The 19,458-nt window shown below is 39.4% G+C and overlaps 1 long non-coding RNA gene across 6 annotated transcripts in view; it reads left to right on the top strand.

The window, feature by feature from the left end:
- Positions 1–19,458, top strand: part of LOC148115087 (uncharacterized) — a 150,981-nt gene that overhangs the window by 51,319 nt on the left and 80,204 nt on the right. Inside the window, exon 1 of one of the 6 annotated variants that reach the window (XR_015732121.1) lies at positions 15,279–15,385. The exons of the other annotated variants lie outside the window; for them this stretch is intronic. This is a non-coding gene — a long non-coding RNA (uncharacterized LOC148115087). Of the gene's footprint in view, positions 1–15,278; positions 15,386–19,458 lie in introns of those variants that run through there. 6 annotated transcript variants of the gene reach the window in all.

The raw sequence follows: 19,458 nt of genomic DNA on the forward strand, positions 1-19,458 counted from the left end.
TTTTATTAAAAATTTCTAGTGTTGGAGTAGTCTCAACTTCTGGAGGCAAGTTATTCCTCTATTAATTGTTCTAACTTTCAGGAAATTTCTTCTTAGTTCTAGGACAGAGCCAACCTTCTTTAATCCTTGTGCAGTAATAAGAACAAACCGTGGAGTTGCCAATTTTTGTTAAAGAAATGTACACTGATCATTTTCAAATCTGTGGCCATGTGTTCATTTCCCAAACTTTCTAGCACCATGCTGTGCTGGTTGTGGGTGGTATAACATGCAGAAATTCTGCAGGATAGTATTTATTGTGTAGTGGGCTGCAGTAGGCAAGAACAGACCAGCATAGTTACAACAGCATTTATGGACTCAACTGGAACTGAAGAACAACAGGCAAATCCCTGTAATTTATACTCTAGGCCCACAGGACCTCAACCAATAATAATAATTGAAAAAACCCGCCCAGATATGAATGTATCAAGTTTCCCTCCAAAACAGTAGAAGTTAACAGTTAGGGTCATCTAAAGGTTAGCATCACTTAAGCAAGGCTTAACACAACTATATATATTCAATACATAACAGCATCAACACCTGGGGCAGTTGGGTCATTGGCCACACAATTACTTCCTGGGTGATGGCTGGTTCTAATTCTGCTTCCTTTCTCATCATTCTGAGGAAGCTGGGCCTCTTTTGCTGGCGTATAGCATAAACTGTATTTATACACTTTTTAAAATCATGGTTCTCAAGGACACATATTCCATTAGGAGAATGATACTGCCCCAAAATACTAGATAAATGTTTACACCAGTGGTGAATTTCAATTTTTTTTACTACCGGTTCTGTGGGTGTAGCTTGGTGGGCATGGTGTGGCTTGGTGGGCGTAGCTTGATGGGCGTGGCAGGGGAAGTATCCTGCAAAATCTCCATTTCCACCCCACTCCAGGGGAAGAATATTGCAAAATCTCCATTCCCACCCCACTCTGGGGCCAGCCAGAGGTGGCATTTGCCAGTTATCTGAACTACTCAAAATTTCCGCTACCAGTTCTCCGAACTACTCAAAATTTCCGCTACTGGTTTTCCAGAACCTGTCAAAACTGGCTGAATTTCACCCCTGGTTTACACCAAATTTCTTGATTGGGTCAGAAATTAAAAATCAGTATACAGGAATAACATTCAAATCATCCAAGAGAATTATCCATTCAATCACTGTTCTTCAGCTGGAGGTTTCAAGCTGCGGTATCATCATAATGTTTCTTTTAGGAGTACAAAACAGAGACAAAAGAGAAAGAAGAGAGAGAAGAGATGAAAAAGGAGAGAGGAAAATAAATAAATAAATGAGAAAAATGGATAAAAATTGTACTCCATATTAAAAGGCTAATGGTTTTAGGTTTGGCAAACTGATCACTGAATTAAAACTCATAGGATTCTTCATTAGTAAGAAATAATATCTTCACAGTCATATAGATCAGTGAAAAGTCAGAATGTTAAGACAGAAACTTTAGCGTTTAAACTCCCAATATCATAATCTATTGGCCATGGTGATAATTGTGATGTCTTCATATTAGATAGAATACTATTCTGAAATGATATTAACAGTATGTTTCTATTATTGTCCTATTTTCTTTTGTCTCCTCTAAAGTAGAATTCCCACATTGTGCCAAAAAAGTCAAAAGCAGATCATAAATTAGCTGTTTTACATTTTAAATGTTAGGCATATTTAACATACCACAAATGAATTTAATTGTGCCTAGAAGTTACATCTATAAAATTTTAGGCTAGACTAAAGTAGTAGTTAAAATGGTTTATAATTCATTATTTATTTTGCCATCTTGCCTCATGGCTAATTCCTAGGAATTAATCTATCCAATCAAAGTAAAATCTCATTTAAGTTGAGCTTAATTCCCGACAACTTTATGGAGGTGTTCATGTAGAGCAGGGGTCCCCAATCCCTGGGCCGCAGCCCACTATTGGGCCTTGAGTCCTTCGGAACTGGGCCATGGAAGTGGTGGGTGAGCCCGTGCGCATGCATCCCCACTTGTGTGAGCAGCGGACAACCATATGCGTGCACGTGCTCCATTTGTGCAAGTGGCGGATGCACATGCCCGCCACTTACACAAGTGGAGCTGTGCGCATGCATGTGCTTCCTGCCACCCACATGGAACGATCCCCCTCCCCCCTCCTAGCCAGTCGTCAAAGCCGGAAAGGTTGGTGGACTCTGATGTAGAGTTTTTCTGGCAACAGTATGAAAGCAGTTTGCTATTTTCTTTCTGGTTGTGTTTTTTTTCCCTGTCTAGTCTGTAGCTGTTTAGTCTGATCTTGTTTACTTACACTGAAACTAGCAAGCACAGATGGATGCTGCTGTTTAGCTGGATGCCCAGTTTTGATCCTTATTAGTCACTGACCAAAATAAAACAACCAAGAGCAGAGGGACAAAATAAATAATTTTAAACTAGATAATTATACCAATAAAAGACAATATTGGTAGCTCAGATTCGAAATAAGGGGCCGTTGGTTCTCTCTGAGCTTGCTTGCTTGTTTTCTTGCAGATGTTTCTTTACCCAAACTAAGTAACATCATCACTGCTAGTAAGGAGTTCAGTTTGCTGTCAGTTTATATTCTGGTGGCTTGCCCTATCGGTGTTGGTGTGGGTAGTCTTATAGATTCTTTAGTTGGGTTATTTACTGTTGACTCTTTGGCAGTTTCTTGATTGGGGTATTGTTTACTTGATTGTTGATCTGATGTTAACCTTGGAGTTAATCTATGCTGATCTGGGTGCTGATTGGTGGTGGAGAAATACTTGGATCTTTTGTTCTCTTTTGGCTGGTTGATTGTCTCTTTTGCATAGTCTACAGATGTTGTTAACATCTATGCGTCCATTGATCATTTGTCAGAGTGCCAGGCTTCTAGAAATTCCCTGGTGTTTTTGGACCAGGCCTGGTCTAGGAGTGTCACATTTTTCCAATTGAAACTATGATTAAATCTGTCTATATAGATAATTGATGTGATCAAATTGTGTCTGGTTTTACAAACAATGTAAGCTAATCTAGTGACATTCATAAAAGCTGAACCAATTGATTGATTGATTGATTGATTGATTGATTGATTGATTGATTGATTCATTGAGTCAGCCTTGGCCCTTGATGAATGACTGGACTAGTCCCTATAGTTTCCTTGGCAAGATTTTTGAAGATATTTGCCATTAGCGCCTTCCTAGGCTAAGAGAGAGTGATTGGCCCAAGGTCATCTAACTGTCTTTGTTCCTAAGGTGAAATTAGAACTCATGATCTCCTGGTTTTTAGTCTAGTGCCTTTAACTACTAGACTAAACTGACTCTCAATAACAGCTGTACATAGAATAATTCAGAAATATCTGAATACTTTGTTAAATAAATAAAGATAAGAAAGCAATATAGCAGGACAAGGACTGTGGTTTCAATGGATCCCTTTCCAGAAGGGCTCAGTCTTAGCCCAATCCACATCTTTTCAAGTTGCCAAGGTTGAGAAACTTAGCACAAGATTGTCAATTGAAGTATGTGACTGGAAAGCTGTTCAACAAGTTGAGAAATCACCCTCCTGTGATGGATGTGCAGTGGATGTACTCAGAAAGCATGCAAGCATCCTATTGTTATTGTTATAAGCAAGGACATCTGTAACATGCTCTACATGGCCCCATCTTTGAAGAGCATTCAGCAAAGCAGGTGCAAGCTGCATTGGCTGCCAATATGCTTTCAAGTACATGTTCTGACCTAGGCTTCCTTTATCTTCTTTGACACGCTGCCAAAGACCTAATTGGCAATTATCTTGGCAAGGCCACATGGAAACATAGAGTCAAAAACAGAGCTTCAAAGTACAAATTGACACCATCTACAACGTTGCTTCCTGCAAAGGCCCATGTGCCTTTGCTCTTCCTTTATGTCTTATGGGAGGGGCCAATCATCTCCAAGTCTTACTCCCGAGTCGTCCCTTTTGCTTTAACTGTTCTTGCCTTCTGGCAGCTCTGCACATGCACACACTAGGAACAGGCTCCCCTGTTCCTCTGCCTCTCTGATGTCTGACTTTGGAGGCTCCAGAGTCCACACATAACTCCCAGATGGCCCTGGCCCCATCTCTGCCTCCAGCACAGAGCCCTCATCCAAGCCTTCCACAGATTTCAGGACTGGCCCGTGTTCCTCCCCAGCCTCCTCACTGTCCGACTCTGCTGCCAGCTCCTCAGGCTGCTGGCAGACCACAACAGTACATTTCAAGATGTGATAGTGGCCTATAAGGCATTCCATGACATAGGGCCATGTTATTTGTGGGACCATCTCTCCCTAAGAGAAGAGCCAATTTCTCATTTGGCAAATAGGAGTGTGATCTAGTGTGTCCATAGTTGAGAACCATTTCTATCGTGGTACCCGCCCTCTGCAGCACCATTTCCCCAGAGATTAGCCTGACTCTACTAGCTTTCTGCAAAGCCTTACAAACCTGGTTTTGTTGTCAAACCTCTGGGGTGGGGGTAATTGAGCTTATATCACGGTCATTGTTGGTTTCATTTCAGCTTCTATATTTATTTTCTCTTTTTCTAAGGTGTTTACAAGATTAGTTTGATATGTTCCAAATGAGAAATCATATAAAATAAATAAATAAATGTGAATCAAATCTGTGAAAAATTCATATGTGCAATGTGTTCAAAATAATTATGTAAGTGAAAACTTATAGTACAGTAGGCAATGTTATTTGTATTAAATGAGAGGTTACTCTATTATCTCAGTCATAGCCAAGAGCCAATTAGTTCTTAAGAAAAGTTTAGATTACTGGTATTTCTTCCAAACTAATGTGTAAATAGATGGATGGGAGGGGAGATAATAAAGAGGTCATAATTATAAGTTAATGTTTGCAAAACTTGTTGTATGTCCCATTAAATAACTTTTCTGTCTCTATATGGTACACCTAAATATTTCTTGTTTGTATGAAGGCAAAAATTCTCCTTCCTTTCAAATTAATATGTATTATATACATATTATATTGTATTTTCTCTAATTGAGTTTGCTCTACTTATCTAAAGATTTTTTAAAACATCTCCTGGGAAGAAACTACAATCATGTCCATATCCATGCATTAAGAGAGGAAGCGTGTAATATTAGAAGTAAAGGTATCTTTCCACGTTTGCTAACTCACTAAGCTTAAATCAGCGCTTTGATTTCCATTATGTGCAATCATGGGCCAGCATCCTAACAGTTGAACAGTTGCTGAAAGCTTTATTTCTATTAGATAGAGGAGTACTCAGAATGACAGTGGCATGATAACAGGCAGTTCTGAATATCTGAGTTACTTGATCTAAAGAAGTAAGCACTATGCCTTCTGCAAATTTAAAAAGGGGGCTGGAAATATCTAGACTCAAATGTGCTCATAATAAGATGGTGATGTGATCATTTCAGCCTACTACGCTTTGACAGAGGAGAAAAATTGGGTTGGATTATTGTAGGAAAAATAAGGGTCAGGTTGTAAAATCGTGCCCACAGTGGAGGATAATCATTTATGAAAAGATAATTTAACATGGTACACCAGCACTTGGCACATCAACTGCCTGTTTTGTCCTGTTAAGTGGTGAGGAGAATGTATTCCATTTCTACAATTGATCAGAAATCAAGGAAACTAAGGGAAGTGATATAGCAATTGTCAACCACTTGGCAAGACAACACATATATGCCAAGTGGTTGCATACACACTGTGCTAAGTTATCACTAGGAAAAATGTTGTCTCTGTTCATCCTCTGTTAGTTTTAAAGATGAAAAACACATTCAGATTTCCATTTTCTTATGAATCATAGCAAATAGCCATGGAAAAGTTAATATTCCTTACTCTGCTTTACTACATAGGATTATTCCTGTAAGAATATTAAGAAATAACCATATATATATATATATTCTGAGTTCCTTGGAAGAATATAGGATCTTTCAAAAAAAAAAAAGGTGAGATAAATACAAAAAAATATGAAAAGTACACCAGCAAAGTTAGAAGGATGAGCTTCCAGAAATACCTAGATTATATCCTTTCTGGTCCTAGCAACTCCAATAAGTTGCTTTTAACTGTGTCTGCTCTTGGGAGAGAAAATTAATAAAGAATTCTGATATGAAATTCACTTCATAAAAATACTACAATGGGAGAGCCCAAGTAATAATTTACTATGATTAAAAAATAAAGCAATCAGTTATAACACCATATCCCTTTTCTTCTACCTTATCCCACCTTCCTTCTAAATCTCTTGTACAGATGAAATAGTATCTTACCAGTTTGGTGAAAAGGTGGAATTCAGTCAAATCCATAGGGCACTTAAACCTTCCTATTGTCTACCAGTTTAGTCATGGCTGGCACATTAAAATAAATTATCTAGTCATTTTTTAAAAGTGTAATTATGGGATAACAGCAGTCATTGGAGAAAATCAGTTTTCCCCAAAAGCTATCTTTTATATTAGATATATAATGTATAAGCTGTTGTGACTTCTTAAAACCAAATTGTTTTATTATGAAGGATGCTTTAGCCCAGGGGTGTCAAACACAATTTCATTGAGGGCCGCATCAGGATTGTGTTTGACCTTGGGGGGGCAGGGTGGGAGTGGCTAGTTTGACATCACTGATGTTGGGGGTGCCTGTGGCGGCCCATGCGCTCTGCCAGCAAAAATGGACTCCTGAGCTATTTTCGGCTGCAATAGCTTCCTGCAACTGTTCTGTTCTGTTTTCACTGGCAGAGGCACTGTGGGCCGATCCTTTGTTGTTTACAGAGCAGCCCTGCAGCCAGATCTAAACACCTCGCAGGCTGGATCCAGCCCCCAGGCCTTGAGTTTGATACCCCTACTCTATGAAGATTTGTGCCTTTGTTTTTAAAATATATTTACAGATCTTTATTGTTTCTATTAGGCCCATTGTAATATAGTGATTTAAAAATTTTGGCAATGGCTGATTTCTGTAGTATTTTGGCATTGATTATAGGAATGGGAGATCAAAGTATGAAGCTACCCACTACTGTACCTAAAATCCTTCATCCTTTGATCTTAGCATTTCTAGTCTCCTGCTATTCCAGGATTTAGTATTTCTCATTACTGTTCTTCAGATTATTCTACTTCTAATCACTCCCATTTTAAGTGAATGGGAAATCTCTTCCTTCCTAATTTGTAGAAAATTCAGAAAAAAAACATTAAAAATTGAGCACTGTTCAATAATTCATTGTACCTCAAAAGTGAAATCCATCACCTAAATTCAAAGGCTTGCTCTTCTCTGGTAACAGCAGTGATGGGACTAGAGAAGCTGCAGGCCAAATTTACTAACACTGGATGACAAATTATCAGTTTCCCCCCCAGCTTTTACATTGTATTAGTGCTATTCAGAAAGTTTGTTCTAGGGATGATTGGAAATTGTGCATTTTCCAGCTGTTCAATCAGTCCTTAAAGATTTCCATTAAGTTCATTTACGCTACAATCCCAAATTGAGTTCTTAAACTAGGCTGAAAGTATTTGATTAATCCACATGATTAATTGATTTCAGCAATTTTGTGAAATCGCAAGTTTTTCAAATATCTGTTAAATAGGCAATTTTTAACACATGTGAAAACTTAGCTTCTTCAGGCCATACTCACTATTCGTATGCTCCTGGGGGGGGGAGCATGTGCACGTACACATGTGTGTGTATAAGTAATCGCATGGGGTCATTTATTATTATATACAGTATCTACCCATCTCCAGGAAAAATTGCTAAGAGAATATCTCCCTTCCCTTAGAATTGGGTAGTTCTAGTTTAATGAAAAGAAGGACTAGGGGTGACATGATAGTAGTGCCCCAATATCTAAATGTCAGCCACAAAAAAGAGGAGATCAACCTATACTTCAAAGCACCCGAAGGCAGGACAAGAAGCAATTGATGGAAACTAACCATGGAGAGAAGCAACCTAAAACTAATCAGAATTTTCCTGACAGTTAGAACAATTAATCAGTTGGATGACTTCCCTCCAGAAGTTATGGGTGCTACAACCCTGGAAGTTTTAAAAAGAGATTGGACAGCCATTGCTCTGAAATGCTATAAGGTTTCCTGCCTGAGCAGGGAGCTTGACTATAAGACCTCCAAGTTCCTTCCAATTTTGCTATTCCATCAGTCTGTTATTCTATTATCCCTTCCTTTCCCTACTTTATGACTGTTAGAATCCAGATTTTTGTACTTGGCACCAAAATGAAATGAACAAAAATCATTTTCAAAAAAATAATTAAGAGTTTGGTTTTTCCTGCTAATGTTTTTATATACAAATTGTCTTCTTTGTTTTATTTATTTATTTATTTATTGTTTATATTTATATACCGCCCTTCTCCCAAAGTACTCGGGGTGGTGAACAGCCAACAGATAAAACACAAGAAATACAAAATTTAAAAACAGTATTAAAATCCGATTAAATTAATTTGGCCCACAATTAAAAGCACCCCTGTATTAAAACCCATAATTAAGCAGTTTAAAAATTAAAACAATTTAAAAGAGTTAGGCCAGCCCGGCTTGTTGGAATAGATACGTCTTTAGGGCACGGCGAAAGGTGCGAAGATCCGGGATCCGCCATATCTCCGGGAGCAGCTCATTCCAGAGGGTAGGTGCCCCCTCAGAGAAGGCTCTCTCCCTGGGGGCCGCCAGTCGGCATTTTTTGACCGACGGCACCCTCAGGAGCCCCTCTCTGTGGAAGCGTACTGGTCGGTGGGAGGCTATTGGTGGCAGAAGGCGGCCCCGTAAATACCCGGGTCCTAAGCCATGGAGCACTCTAAAGTTGGTAACCAATACCTTGAAGCGCACCTGGAAGACCACCGGGAGCCAGTGCAGCTCGTGCAGGAGAGGTGTTACATGGGAGCACCAAGTCTCCCCCATAACCACCTGCGTGGCTGCATTCTGGACCAGTTGGAGCCTCCGGGTGTTCCTCAAGGGGAGCCCCATGTAGAGAGCATTACAGTAGTCCAGGCGGGACGTAACGAGAGCATGAGTGACTGTGCGTAAGGCATCCTGATCCAGAAAGGGACACAACTGGCAGATCAGGCGAACATGATAAAAAGCTGCCCCTGGCCACAGCCGTCATATGCTCTTCTAAAGACAGCCATGTATCCAGGAGGATGCCCAAGTTGTGAGCCCTCTCTGTGGGGGCCAACGACTCGCCCCCAATAGTCAGTGATGGCACCAACTGACTATATCGGGATGCTGGAAGCCACAGCCACTCGATTTTGGACGGGTTGAGCCTGAGCCTGTTTCTCCCCATCCAGATCTGCACGGCCTCCAGGCATGGGGACATCACATCAAGGGCATCGTTGGGGTGGTCCGGGGTGGAGATGTACAGCTGAGTGTCATCAGCGTACAGATGGCACTTCACCCCGAAACCACGGATGATCTCACCCAGCGGCTTCACATAAATGTTGAACAAAAGGGGTAAGAGAACCGACCCTTGCGGCACCCCACACACAAGACGCCTCGAGGTCGATCTCTGTCCCCTCGTCAACACGAACTGCGACTGGTCAGAGAGGAAGGAGGAGAACCATCGCAACAGGGTGCCCCCTACCCCCAACCCCTCCAATCGGCACAGCATGATACCATGGTCGATGGTATCAAAAGCCGCTGAGAGATCTAATAGGACCAGGACAGAGGAACAGCCCCTGTCCCGAGCCCCAGAGATCATCAACCAACGCGACCAATGCCGTTTCCGTGCTGTACCCAGGCCTGAAACCCGACTGGAACGGATCTAGATAGACCGTTTCCTCCAGGTACCGGGGGAGCTGTCGCGCCACCACACTCTCAACAACCTTCACCACAAAGCAAAGGTTGGAGACTGGACGATAATTCGTCCAGGGAAGGCTTCTTAAGGAGGGGCCTCACCACTGCCTCCTTCAAGGCGGCCGAGAAGTAACCCTTACTCAAAGAAGCATTAATAATCCCCTGGAGCCAGCCTTGGGTAACCTCTTGAGAGGCCAGCACCAATCAGGAGGGACACGGGTCCAATAAACATGTGGCTGCGGTAAGCCTGCCCAGAATCCTGTCCATGGCCTCGGGAGCCACCAGATCAAACTCCTCCCAGATAACATTCTCAAGGCCCGCTTCAGTCTGTTTTGACTATTTAAAACTGCACACACATAATTTTGGACTACTGGTCTCTATAATCTTACTCTGATATCTTTCCAGACTTGTTCTTGATTCATAAAACTGAAGACGGTTGAAATGAAATTTAGAACAGACTTACATCCTGTCAATGAGTGGAAGCCACTTAGAGTGATTGGTTAGATGCATGCATATCAGAGGTGCTATTCAGCAGGTTCTGACCAGTTCTGGAAAATTGGTAGTGGAAATTTTGAGTAGTTCGGAGAACCAGTAAATACCACCTCTGACTGGCCCCACCCCATCTATTCTCTGCCTCCCGAGTCGCAGGGAGGAAATGGGGATTTTGCAGTAACCTTCCCCTGGAGTGGAGAGGGAATGGAGATTTTACAATATCCTTCCCTTGCCACGCCCACCAAGCCATGCCACGCCACGCCCACCAACACCCACAGAACCGGTAGTAAAAAAATTTGAATCCCACCACTGATGCATATCCAGGTCTCATTTCTCATTTCTTGCAGAACTAAAGGGGTCAACTTTAAATTCAATTCAGGATAGAATTTCTGCGTTTATGATTAAGCTATAATTCTCATTTTTAAAAAATCCTGTCCTTCCATTTTGATTACTCCACCTATCGGCAGTTTTGGGGCTCCAACAATTGAAATAAATCATAAATATGTTGTATTGCCTTGATACTGAAAATTATCAGTGGATAATTTTTCTAAATTATATTATTTCTGAATGTATTATCATATTCAATTGCAGCAATTGTTTTTTTCTGAATTTTTTTTTAAAAAACAATGCCACCAAGTAGAAGTTTTCCCCCTTTCACAATGTTTGTTTTGTTTACATATTAGCCCAACTATTTGTAATTTTTTCCAAACACTTTAATTTTATATTGTCCATATAATATTATTTATATCTGTTCATGACATCTTGTACATTGGTTGTATGTTTAGGTAAAGTGTATTATTTGTAATAAGACACTCATTTCATTTTCTTGACTCTGTTTGCAGAAACTATATGTTCTGTACTGTATAAAGATTATTTTTGGTTAATAGTCTCATATTCTAGCTATAACAGCAACATCAATAATAATAGTATGTATATGTTTGTGTTTTATATGTGCATGTTAGTATATCATACAATTTGAATAAAAATGTACTGCATTTTCATACCCAACAATTAATTCTATTCAGAGAACTTTGCCATCAATTTCCCCTCTGTGATATTTTACTAGGACAAAGAAAGGCTCGAGTGGGGGGGAGAGGGAAGCAAATACAACAAAAAGTGGCAATCACACAAACCAGATGTATCTGCCTATAATTTGCGCAAATATCCTTGAGTATTACTTTGCAATATAAGCTTTTCTGTGTGGAGAGCATTTTATACCAGATAATCATTGCTTTGTGGCTGTATCTGCAGATAGACATGTGTGGGTGTGAAAACAAGAAAAGATGGTTACTGACCATTCATCACTTGTGGTTTGGTGTTGCTTTTTTTTTTTTAACATGCTTTATAAGGTTTTATTTTTGCAGTGTTAAAATATTATGATAGATGGCAGTTTGTCTCCATGAATCGCACTAAAAGAAGAAGAAAAGTCCATTCCTTAGGAAAAATTGTCACTTGTATAAATACAAACCTTTTTCTTCCTCTCTTTCAATATGTATTCTAAGCCTCTGTTAGTCTAAAGGATAATTCTGTCTGCAGTCACAGTCCTTGGTAAGCTGCCAAGCACAATAGGGCATTAATTAACATGTGCCAGGGATTCATCAACTTGCACTGTGGTGGAGAGCCATTGCAGCTGCCCCCTCCTCCCTACATCTCTTTTCCTTTGTCCATGTAATTCATGAAAGATCTTCTTCAATATGTAAATCACTTTTTGCAAAACACCCTACAATACAATGCCCCTTTTATTTTCCAGATCCATTGTCAGGTTTCGTCAACATCCAGAAAAGATACTGACTCTTTCTGGGGTGTTCTAAATGGGATTGGCAAAATGTATTTTAAATACTTGTGAGAGATGCCAAGACCCCACCCACTTATCCTCTAACAGTAGAAATGTGTTTATTTTCTGTTACGTGGTTATATCAATAAATCATTCAATGAGCTATAAGTTTAGGGAGGGGCAATCTGATTGAGATTCATCTTGCTAAATGTTATGCCATGGGGAATTGTGGAATTATTCTTCCCATTAGCTCAAGGTGAAAGTAAACTGACCTGCTAACTTACGGAAAATGTGGATGAAAACAATAGCAATCTTACTGTATCGATAGCCCACTCATGACTAAGAAAATAAATCAAAGAAGTAAATTAAATTTCAATTAGTTGTTGGGTTGACCTCATTTCTTTTTATTGCCAAGGATTACCCGACTCCCGTCTATCTCCTGAGCTGCTATTAATGTTGTTTCAATAACATTTCATCTGCATTTAACTGAAATACATAGGGCTGTTGACTAAACTGTACCATTACTTGATTGTTGCACTTTATTATTATTTAAATCATCTCCACATTTCTCATTTTAGACATTCATTTCAATGAGAGAATATACTGCAGCTGATGTTGGTTAACCTGTCATAGTGTAGACAAAGCATTGCCCCAGATTTGAGTTGATAATACCCAGAATATCCTGCCTTAGATAGAGGTATGGGTATATTATCTTCAGGTCAGTCTCTTTGGATTTCTTGAAATCCCCAGAAATCTTCTTTCATTATTAAATTGTGAACTTCACACAGAAGCAGTGCAGATGTCCCTCATTCTATTCTCCAAGGGGCAAACTAAGAATAGCACATAAGACCGAAATATTGGTAGAAGTTTGGAATTTTTCTTTGCATCCATCAGATCAGTTGACTCCTCACTCACAAATCTATTAACACAAAATAATTCTATATGAGACAGTCAAAAGTAATACAAAGCAACTCATTATCTGAGTTGGAAGATAGAACAAAATTACTGTTTTACAATTCATTGTCTCACCTCCAGTTTGCTGCAAACTTATGATCCAGTGTGTCCCCATCATAAGCTTTATTTGGTCTTATATGTGTACACATACCCATGCCAATCAAACTGGGAAAAGCACAGCCTCCTCTGTATAGACTTTGAATGATACTCCCCAAAATTAAATTAATTCAAGAAATTATGGATACTTTTCATGCTTTTACCAATTTACTTCTTGGTTTAGTAACAAGTTTTGATTCAGCTGCAATTTTTGGAAGGGCTTTAGAAACAACTGCTAATGCAGGAGTGTCAAACTCGCAGCCCGTGGGCTGGATGTGTCATGTGATGGCCATGCCCACTCCTGTTTTAGCAAAGAGGGGGAAAGTTGTGATATGTCACATGACAACAACATGACGACGCGGGTTTGACACCTCTGTCCTAATGCTTTCAAGGTCCAAATGAAGGATGACAGCTCAGATTTTAAACCCTTTTGGTAGAAAAGTGATATAACAATATTTTTTTTAAAAAATGTGCCATTTGTACATTACTAGTAAAAATTGCACTTAGTAATCCTTCCTTAAAATCAAAACAAACTATGCAATATTTGAAATTCCAAATTTAAAAAACAAAACAAAACTAATGACATGCTGTTTTAGCATTAGGAGGCTATATTTTGCCACGTGCTTAATCTAAAATAGAATATTTTATCATAAAATGATAACAAAAGTGATGTCAAAACCTACACTAAAAACACATTAATATATATTTTTAAAGACATAAGAAGGTGCAAATTATTAGCCATAAACATACTTTTTTAACCTCTATTTCAGTCAATAACATGGGGCTGCAATCCTATACGCAAAGATTCCTGGAAACATTGACATAGATATGAGGAAGTAAGATAGTAGTGCTGCTAATTTACTTTTTCTATGAGTAAAGCAGGGGTCCCCAATCCCTTGGCCACAGCCCACTACAGGGCTGTGGGCTATTCAGAATCGGGCTGTATAAGCAGCGGGCCTATGTACATACGTATGCACGCAGCTCGACTTGCGTGCATGGTGGGCCAGTGCATGTGAACACATCCACACAGCTCAATGTGCACAAGTTGAGCTGTGCAAGCAGGCTTGTGTGCCCAGCCCACTGCTCATGCAAGTTGAGCCCTGCACACACGTGCACACCAGTCTGCCACTCATGTGGCCTGGTTCCCCTCTCGCCCTCCAGCCAGGTTGCTAAGGCGCAAAAGTTGAGGATCGTTGGAATAGTGCAGCTAAGGAAGCTGCAGAATTTTTTTATATGTTGGGTTTGTTATGATGTGTACACTAGTAATTCAGGGTTGATGCCTTTTAATAAGTGAAAGTCAAATGCTATGTGGGTTAGGGTTAGGATCTCAACTTGTATTTCATGATAAACAAATCATAGATTGACTTCTGTAGTTCGTTTTGTTGTTTGCAATAGAGATAAATTATTAAGCAGGATATAATACAAAGCTTTATATCAGTATATCAGAAGCCTTGAAAATTCTGGCTTAATGGTTATAAGGCATAAATGGTTTGCCTGTATTGGACTGAGACTGGTGAGTTTAACCAGCCTTCTTAATTTTCTTGTCCTCTAGATGAATTGAACTGTGACTCTCATATTTCCTAATCAAGACCACCAGAGACTTCTCAAAGATTTTTTTTCAAACTCTCAAGCAATACAGCTAAAGGATAGCAATGCAACTTATGAATAATTGTGACTGTAACTGCATTTTCTAAAACCAGCTGTTTGCTGCAATATAAATAAGCATCACTAATTGTCCACTATGTCAATCTCCTTAAGTAAGCTATTTAGGAAGTAAATTTGAAGCAAAGTAAAAAGCTAACAAATTTTTGCCAAAGTGGTTTATTGGGTTATATTCATTTACAAGAAGATGGTGTGCTGTCGACAGTCATTTTCTGCCACAGTTTATTTCAGTTTTTGCTGCTAAAAAGTCAGTGTGCACTTTCATTTTTATGCACAGCGATATATGGAACATAATGCCAGATTCTTTTGTTTTCACTGTAAATAGCAAAAATAACAATGCAACACTACAGCAACGATGCTTATTTAAGAATATAAGTTTCCTTGGGAATGGGAGAATGGAATTCATGGTGATTTCTAGCTTCAGTATGGAAATATAGAAAATCAAAATCAATCTTCATCATGCAGTCTACAAATCAAAACTGTCTACCTAAATTTAAGTATATCTTCCTGTTTTTCTTCATACCAGTATGTAGAGAAACCTTTCTGAGAAAGCAACCAATACTCTTGCTTAAATTGATTCTAGATCTGCTGTTGATGGTCTGGGGGACTCTGAGCATCTGAGAAGAGGAAAAAGTCAGATGTCTCCACAGAGATGCCAAAGTGAGGCTAAGATCAAATATAACAAATCACATCATCTTCCATTTCCTCAAACGTCATAGTAATGCTGGAAAATATAAACATGGCAGGTGTCTTTCCCACGTATTCTTTCTGTGAAAAAATGTCTATCATACCTACACAGGAGCCCTGAATGTGAGGTTACAGCTGTTTCAGTCTCAGCAATTCTACACAGAAGAAAAGAGAGCAGACACTAATTTCCCCTGTCCTCCTTCAACAATCCTGATAGTTCCCTTACTATTTATCAGTAAGGGCCAGAGGTGGGTTTCAGCAGGTCCTGATCAGTTCTGGAGAACCAGTAGTGGAAATTTTTAGTAGTTTGGAGAACCAGTAGTAAAAATTCTGACTGGCCCCACCCCCATCTATTCTCTGCCCCCCGAGTCCCAGCTGATCGGGAGGAAATGGGTATTTTGCAGTAGCCTTTCCCTGGAGTGGGGTGGGAATAGGGATTTTGCAGTATTCTTCTCCTGCCACGCCCACCAAGCCATGCCACGCCCACCAAGACACTCCCACAGAACCGGTAGTAAAAAATTTTGAAACCCACCACTGGTAAGGGCCCCAGTACCAATCTGATAACTGATCACCTAGGAAGAAGAAAAAAATTAAGCACAGCCTCCTAGAAGTAATAATTAGAATTGCTTAGGAAAAGATCCAAACATCTTCTTCCCAGCATTATTGGGAATGTGTATGCTGTGCCTTTTCCCCATATTCTATTCCCTACTAGGACTTTTTAGACAATAGAAAAAATAAAATAACAGAGTTGGAAGGGACCTTGGAAGTCTTCTAGTCCAACCCACTGCTTAGGCAGGAAACCCTACACCACTTCAGACAAATGGTTATCCAACATCTTCTTTAAAACTTCCAGTGTTGGAGCACTGGAATTTATAGAGATTAATGTTGTCCCTCAAAGTAAATACTCTTTTTTTAAAATAAAAAGCTACTACTACAGAAAAGTCCTTTCTCCCCATAATAACCATACATCCTTTGGTAAACCATAGGAAAGGATTGCTTATTTAAAGCAATGGTCTCTTTTCTCCCCAAAAAAGGAAGGACAGTGGTCTGTCTAAAAGTACTGATACAGAACAAGCTTAGTTAGAAGGATGATATTTATTTTGTTTGTTAGATTTTTATGCTGCCTTTGTTCCAAGAACTCAAGGTACCCCACATAGCTGTCATAATTTTTCAATTTTTTCCCTCACAGCACAACCTTAAGAAACACTTTGGACTGAAAGGGAATAACTGGTCCAGTGCGGTTTTTGTACCTAACACCGGGGCTGCCCTCCAAGTTCACAGTTTTAGTATTGCATCTCCCCAGTTGTATCACACTGGATTTTAATGAAGACAGAGATAGACAGATGTGGTGATCTTAATTTTAGGGGTAGAGAGGAAACATTGAGGGACAGTTATACAGATAATGGCAATTTTACTGAAGGGTCTCAGACCATCTTGATGCCAGTTTCACAATCTTACATATAGAATCAATTGTACTTCTTTAAAGTGCAAGATTAATTTGAACAATGCAATAATGTCAGCAAAGGTTATTGGGTCAGCTGTTGAGGGGAATGAATGTTACAATCAAGACGACATTGAAATTGTATGTGCTTGTCTGTAAGTACATGTGAAATCACATATGTGCATTTTAGTGTAACAAAACAATCAGCTAAAAAATTGGTATAATATAATGCTGTTTTCAAGTTGAAAACTTGAAAAATTATTTAATAGAAACAATATGGCTAAAGTAAGGAAATGCATGGCATTATAATATCGAGAATACAAAGGGATTTTGATGTTTAGTCAGAAAAGTACATGCAGCTGAGATGGAAAGAGTATTCTAGAGTGCAGAAGTCCATTTGTCAGCATGGCCCTATTATAATAATTGAGAAATATTAAGGAAAAAAACACCCTGCCTATGGTCTTGTGCTGGCAAAAGAGATGGCATGGTCAAAAAATAAATATAAGGTGAGCACAAGGTGTAGGAAGGCATGATTGCCAAGATAAGAGAAGCTGAGGAGGAAGGAAGGAGAGGCTTGAAAGAGAAGTGTAAACAGACATTTTATAAAAATAGCAAGAATGTCAAATGAATACCTAAACAGAAAAAGCAATATAAACAGAAAAATGGTAGCTAGAGATGCTAATCTGTTGTAATATTTATGGAAATGTTGCCATTGCTTGTTGCTGTTCTCCTGCTCATGTGAACTTCTCATATATTGGAGCTTCCAAAAGACTTGAAGTGTTTTATATTTTGTTGAGGTCAATTTCAGCATTCCTCACCTTTAGCTAATGAGAGTTTTAGTGAAGCAACTTCTGGAGTGCAGACATGTTATTTCAGAAATCCTAACAGGAATCCTGTAAAGTAAGTTCTAGAATTAATATTCCTATGTTGCAAAACATTCATGAATGATTAGTTCCCCATATAGGAATACATACCTGCATTGAGGGAAGAACATCTTATAGAGCCATTTCCCAATTTCATTTTATTTCAGTCATAAAAAGCTTAGATCTTATAGGAACTTAGTTTTATATCCATATATCTTTTCAAAAGAAAATAAATATACTAGTCAAGTACCTACTATTTACTTTATAGCTTGGAGGAAACTCTTGAGCTCAGTGACACCAGAGAATATCAATACAGCATTCTTCCACAAGACTTTTCTTTTCTTCCATTTGCATATGATGATAATCCTTGCCATTCTATATATCAAGCACTGGCTTTCTGCATTAATTTCATAATGTTGAATACATGGGTAGGCTTCAAAAATTTTAGCAAGGGGTTCTCTGTCTGGTTGCTTGATGGGCATGGCCACGGTGGGCGTTTCCTAGTCGGACTCCTGCACCATGGTGGTAGGGGCATTTTTGCCCTACCCAGGTTCCGGAGGATTTCCTCGAACTTCCGGTAGGCCCGTGTTTTGTCCTCCCTGAGCCTCCGCGCATGCCCTGCACTTATCTGCAGCCAAAACAGGCCATGTACGGACTCCTGGGAGGTGTGGGGTGGGTGGGGCCAGCCAGGAGTGGAATTTGGGGTTCTCCAAACTACACAGAATCTTAGCTAGAGGTTCTCCCAAACCCCTGCAAACCCCCAGCAGCCCACCCTGGTTGAATATCAAGAACATGTCAGGAGAAAGCCCAATAAAGATTTAAATAAAGATAAGATTGAGCACTAAGATATAACCTAGTTGGGTAACAAAATGACTGCAAGCAGACAACCCAAGCTCAGAGGGCACAAAGGACTTTGTAAATTATTTGTGTGTCTAATCACACTTGGCCAAATAAACTGTTCTGTTAAGTTCTGTTTTGTTCTGTTCAGCTTTTCAGTTTTGCTAGTGCAATGAACAAAAACTATCTTACATTCTCTCCCATGTTCTCATTTATTTGGAAGAAAAAGGATTTGATTTTGTTTTTATCTTTATTCTAAACAGGGTTAGGGGTATGGTTTTTGTGGTAAATATCCAGTCTCTCTTAGTCGAATCATCCCAACAGATGTTTGAAAACCTCTTTGGTTTCCCATAAGTCTATTAGATTCCAAGGGAAGATAATCATGAGGAAACATCTTTCATTATCCTTTTGGAGACTGGCAAGTGTGAGGAATCCAGGAAGTTTCAGGGTGATGGATTATTATCACCCTGCAGTAAACAACAATGATACCCTCACCAGCTCCAACAAAGCAAACTCAAAAAGATATTGAAAATATATTTTCCAGAAACCTAAGAACAAGGCAGCAAAACAGATCCTCCTCCCACTCCAGAAGAATCCTTTGGAGAAATTGCAAGGCAGATTTTAGAGTAGCATTCATTTTTAATGACATTTTTTCAAAATCTGCAACATATATATTATGCTTTATACACAGATGGGCAGAATTACATTTGAAATCACAAATTGGTCCTTCCTAACCCATCACTCTCTTACATGTGTTAAGACCTAGAATCTATAGTCAAAAACTGCTGGATCATCTGCCTGCAGATGATAGGAGATTTCCTAGAGAGCATGATTTAGGACAAGGGGCAAACATTAAAAACCAGCTTAGATTTGGTGTAAATTTGAAATAATCTGCTCTAATTTCC

The sequence above is a fragment of the Pantherophis guttatus genome, chromosome 2 (genome assembly GCF_059756535.1).
Source record: "Pantherophis guttatus breed Tessera chromosome 2, ASM5975653v1, whole genome shotgun sequence".
NCBI classification, from domain to species: Eukaryota; Metazoa; Chordata; class Lepidosauria; order Squamata; family Colubridae; genus Pantherophis; species Pantherophis guttatus.